Source organism: Silene latifolia, chromosome 2 (genome assembly GCF_048544455.1).
Source record: "Silene latifolia isolate original U9 population chromosome 2, ASM4854445v1, whole genome shotgun sequence".
NCBI lineage: Eukaryota > Viridiplantae > Streptophyta > Magnoliopsida > Caryophyllales > Caryophyllaceae > Silene > Silene latifolia.
This window is the reverse complement of record NC_133527.1, coordinates 54,084,634-54,090,633: the sequence shown is the minus strand read 5'-3', so window position 1 is coordinate 54,090,633 and position 6,000 is coordinate 54,084,634. Positions and strand designations below refer to the sequence as shown.

Sequence of the window (6,000 nt, the reverse complement as noted above, 5' to 3'; positions counted from 1 at the left end):
CTAAGGGTAACGAGTTCTTGGTGTTCATGTCACTACTTTGTGTCTTGACATGGCACGAGGTATTCGAACGGTTTCCAATTTTCCACAATAAATTGGTGACGACTCCACAAATGCAAACGCTTGTTCCCAACGCCCCCGTGGGCCCGCGTCCACACCTTGTATCCTAATGCTTGAAAATATGTGGAATTAAGCTCCTTAAAGCTTATGTACCTACAAAAAATAATAGAACATGCAAAAGCAACTAGAAATACAATATTAGCTCAAAACCACTAAGGTTAGTGCATAATGTCATACAAAATGGAGCTAAAATAAGGAGATAAAGTCTATATAAAATGGACTTATCAAACTCCCCCAAGCTAAACTCTTGCTTGTCCTCAAGCAAGAAACCACATCCCGTCAAATGCAATATACAAACAAGCTATGCAAAATGATTTAAAAACCCGAATCAACATGGGCAAGAGATAAGCAAATCATGGATGAGATTTACATGACGGCGTTGTTAGGTTTAATTACCTATTATTAGACTCCTCTAATATTGAACTAATTAACTTCTTAATTATTTGTTTTTTAGATCTAGTGCATGCATAACAAAATAAGAGATTTATAAGAAAAACAATGTCCCTTACATTGTAGGTTGGTTCGAAATAATGGGCACAAATAAGGTCACCTTCATTATTTGTTCTTGAGCTTAAAATATTGGATGATCCTCCAAAAATCCCAAAGTAGAGATTCTCCTTTGATTGCACCCAAGACTAATCCCTTAAACTAGTATACTAATTAACTAGATTAATACACTAGTACCCTTAAAATGTATTCTGATATTGTTATTATTACTACACTAGTAACCTTAAAATGATATTAGAATGGATGAACAATTTCTTGTATTCTAAAACTTGTTTAGAGAGAAGTAGGAGAGAATAATGAACAACTTTGTATGTGTTGTTTTAGAATGAATGAGTAGTTAAAAAATGAGAACAAAATTCTCATAAAGAGGAGGAAGTGGCCGGGTAGGAAGATACCAAAAGAGAGCATCTTCTCTTTTCTTTTTGTCTTCTCAATATTATAGATGTGTAAGACAATTAGAGTAGGTGCAAGGCTAGTATGTATAGGAATGATTACATATTACTTTATCTCATAAAATAATTAACCATATACCACCATGACTCCCTCCATTTCGGTCTAACCCATATAAAATGGACTACCATTTTATTTTGTCAATTGTCACACAATATGTCACATGTAGTATGTTACATGTTATTAATTAATTTAATACATATTTATCAAATAAATATCATTCTATGAATTAATCAAATTATATACAACAAATTCACTAGTAATACTTGATCACATAAATAAAAGGGGTCATATAATTATAATTCACAACATTTTGTAATTATAATTAACCATTCATTCTTATCTCTATTGTTTCACAAACAATAAACAATTTTAGTAACAAAGCATTTCAATTACTAAAATAAATCTTATTTAATCCCATTACAATAAGATATAAATATTCTCTCTCACAATTGAATTGTTCAATTTGAAAGAATTGATTAACTTGTATCGTCATACAATTAATCAATTTGTCTATTAAGGGAATTGTCCTTTAGGTGTGACCTTAAGGGATCAACTGACTACCACCGTCAAACGACAGTAATGTCAAACTCTAGTCAGCCAATCATTACCGATTAATGATGATCAGTTGATTATATAATGAATCATCCCTTACGTATTATTAATATGATATTTAAACATGTGATCGCACTATTGTTGAGGACACATACTCCAACAATCTCCTACTTGTCCGAGACAAGTGTGCATCACCAATTCTCTTGTCCTATTACAATCTCCCACTCAATGCAAGGTGTCTCGCAGGTCGTACTTACATTTGATCATATATTGAGCGGTTTTCTTGATCTGGAGAGTAACTGTCTGACCGGAATTATCTAACATAGATACCTTCCGAGCGTGGCCACGCATTTCCAGTTCACAACTTCTCGAGTGGCCTTGAGATTTCAAACAACCCTGACAAGGGGTGGACAATTCCTATCGCACTATTCCCTTTGTTCAGCCACAGTTCATCATAACCCAAAATATACCCATTTGAACTCATTTACGACAGTCGTAGAGCATAAATCAAAGCTAATCAGAAATTTGTGCCAACTTGGGCGAATAGTCTCTAGTCAAAAGAATTGACTCATAAGAACACTATAACAGCTCTTGCCACGGCCAGGTTTTATGAATTACCAGAACTCTATAAGCGGTAACTGCCCGACAGAGTGTCCCATACAGTCTGCCTATATGTTGACTAGTCATCCCATATGACTCTATGGCACTTGAACTTGTCATCAATAGCATCACACTCTAGTCACTTCGAGACTTCACCTCATATAAGTAACTAGGGGCGAATACCATGTCAACCCTGTTAACTTTAATGGGGTTCAATTTGTCTCTACAACCCATTTGGATTTAACAAAGTAATGGGTGAGTTTTAATAAAACTCAAACGATAAATGCGATTATCACATATGGATAGTCAATACACTGTTACTACTTCATATCTTATAATCTTTAGTGTACCTTTTACACTAGTCAAAATGCAATAAAAGCTTGGCAAGTGGATATACCCTATATCCATATATTCCAACTTTATCAATTGCTATTTCCTTCTATCCAATGTCATCTCTAATGACATGAATTTATCTAAGTATATGTCTAGTCTTCTCACCAGACTTGGGCTCTTTAACTTGAAAGATGCTCCCTGATGTGACCATAATTGGCGCATATTTAGCCCCCGAATTACCATTGTTTCCATGCTTTTTAGTGCCTATTTGGGTCATTTCTTATCTTTAGTTCTTTGTTTTGCATATTCTTTGAGATTTTGATCCCTTGGTAGGAAAGGAGTAAGAATCTTGCATTTTCATGGCAAAACGAGGCTCAATTGATTGTATTCAATGACCAAGCATCAAGAAGAGACAAGACTAGAAGGCCTTTGTACATATCATAGTATAAGAACAATGTTGAGAAAGGATCCTTGCGTCCCCAAGGAAATCCCCAAGGAATTTATGAAGAAAAGGGAAGAAAAGAAGAAGAATTGACGCTGACCAACAATCCGAACGGATTCATGGACAATCCGCCCGTCCGCCCGGCCAAAGACAATCCGAAGCGTCCCTCCTTGGAATCCGCTCGGATTCCCCCTAAACAATCCGAGCGTCCCTCTCCTGAATCCGCTCGGATTGCACCGCCCAAATCCGGCCGTCCCGACCCTAATCCGCACGGATTTCAGTACAGCACGGATTTCATTCTTCAAGATACGAAAAGAGAAGCCCTTCTCTCAGAAAATACCGGGTCCTCCTTGCTCAACTTAAAAAGTGTAATTACTAGTTTAGCCCTTAGTTAACCCTAATGCATCCACCTAATTTCCACTATAAATACCCCATTTGTAATAATCCTTGAACACATCTTTTTAGCTAGAAAAATCCTTCTTTAGATTAGATTAGGAGTAGATTAGAATAGATTACTCTTTAATCTTTCTACAAATTACACATTAATCTCTCCTTAATTATTGTTCAAGTTTATTATTAAGTAATTCAAGTTTATTATTGGGTAATTAGAAGATTATTGGGTTTATTGGGAGATTGACAACCTTCCATCAATCATCAAGTTCTTCTATTATTCTTTGCATTATTATTGTGGAATCTCCATAGGTATAATCCTCTTAATCCTTGTTTTAATTATTGTTAATCTTTCTTACTTGTTCATCATGTTTTACCTTGTTAATATGATTAACAACCTTGTTAGCATGTTAAACTTGATAATGAATGAGTAGTCTCTTAGCTAGGATTAGTGGGTAATTAGGGGAAACCAACATGGGATTGATTCATGCTTAATCTAATATGTTCACATGATTAAATTGCTTGCTTGTTGTGATGTCAACTTTATGCACATGTTATGTTTGATGAAATGCTAAGCCTATGAATCCTTGCATTTTTACCATCTCTTATCTACTCAACTTGACTCGTAAGATATAAACCAACTCGAGTCTTGTTAGACCATGCATAAAAGTTGATTAGGAGGAAAGTAAGTCGACTTGTAGGTGTTGTACAATCTAATCGATTCGGCTTCGGGACCCAACTCTTCCTAAGAACCGTAAGATATAACCCAACTCGGTTCCTCCACAACATTAATTGCTTGCAACCTTGTAAACATGTTTGTATGATCAACACCATGAATCCCCCATGACCCCATGATATCCTAGCACTTTTAATCAATTGTTTACATCTTTCCTTTTATTGCTCGTTCTACTTTATTGCTTGCATTAGTCTAGACACAACTACAAACCCAAACAAATTGTGACACTAGCATAAATTGAGATAGATAGACTTAGAGCCCAAAGCACACCGTCCCATGGATCGACCTCGACTTACCGCTAACTAGTTGTTTGTTGAGTATTATAAATGTGTTTGATTGGATGTGACCCGACGACAATCACCCATCAAAATGGCGCCGTTGCCGGGGACGGTGTTTAATTGATTTAAGATTTCTTTTTATTGTTATTAGTTGTGTCTTTGTTCACCTTGGGGAAGTAAAACTCCTCAAGGTTTGTTCTAATTGTTTTCGAGTTGTTTGATATTTTGCATGTCTAGAAGGTTACAAGGTGACTTGTTACCTTTTGACCGTGAAATCGAAAGAACCTTGGCGAATAATAGGAGACTTGTTAGGAGGAATTTGGGAGGTGTTGGTGAAGTTGTTCAACCCACTAGTGAGTTTGTCAATCCTTTCGCAATAGAAGGAGAAGAGAACCCATTAAACAATACCACACAAAATCCACCTACAATGCCTAAATTCTCGTCACACTCTATACCCACCGAGGAGAATCTACCAAATGTTACTCCTACACCGCAACATCTCACCGGAAATTTTATTGCCAAGTCCGCCTTCATCCAACTAGTTGAGAGGAGCCAATTCGGGGGAATGCCTAGTGAGGACCCTCATTCTCACATGGAAACCTTTTGCGATTATTGTGATGCTATCTCTCAAACGGGCGTAACTCAAGACCAAATTAGATGGGTCTTATTTCCTTTTTCGTTAATCGGCACCGCGAAGCAATGGTTGAAGGGCCTTGATAAGGCCGCCCTTGGAATAGATTCTTGGAAGAAGTTAGCTCTAGCTTTCTACAAAAAATTCTACCCACCGGAAAAGACTAACATGCTAAGAGCTCAAATTACGGGTTTTCAGCAAAGGGATGAAGAATCTTTGTATGAAGCTTGGGAGCGGTTCAAAGGTATTTGTCGCTCATGTCCTCACCATGGACTTAGCGAATGGTTTTTGGTGCAACAATTTTGGAACGGTTTATATGAAGATTCAAGGAACATTCTCAATATGGGATCAAATGGAATGTTCACCGAAGTTGATGACCATCAAACATGGAACAAGATTGAGGAAATGGCGGTCCATAATTCACAATATAGTAGACCTCGCAAGGCTACTAGAGGAGGAAAGCATGAAGTGGACTCCGTTACTCAATTGGGTGCTCAACTTAGTGCTCACATTGACACAATCAACTTGAAGTTTGAACAAGCTATGGCTAGACTTGAGGAAAACTCAAAATCATCAAAGCATCATGTCAATGCCATGACGGCATCCTCATCAATCCCAAGTGGGATATGTGAGAATTGTGGAACTTTGGGTCATGACCCAAGTGAGTGTAGGGGAACAACCGAACAAGTTAATGCTTTCCAAGCTTACAAAAGTGGTACCCCTTATTCAAATTTTTACAATGAAAACACCAAATTCCATCCAAATCTCTCATACAAAAGCCAAAATGTTCAAAACCCTCAAACAACATACACTCCACCACCCATGAGAAACCAAAATCAAAGACCCTTTTACAATCAAAACCAAGGTTACCAAAATCAAAATCCATACAATCACCAAAATGACCAAGGTTTTGATGTCCAAAAAGCGGTCCTCCAAATGCAAAAGAATCAACAAGAATTTT

At 37.0% G+C, this 6,000-nt stretch overlaps 1 non-coding gene across 1 annotated transcript; it reads right to left on the bottom strand.

Annotated features, from left to right (window-relative positions):
* Positions 1-5,207: 5,207 nt before the first annotated feature.
* On the bottom strand, positions 5,208-5,314 carry LOC141645633 (small nucleolar RNA R71). The gene has a single exon (XR_012545111.1). It is a non-coding gene; the product is annotated as a small nucleolar RNA R71 (small nucleolar RNA).
* Between the last annotated feature and the right edge of the window lie 686 nt (positions 5,315-6,000).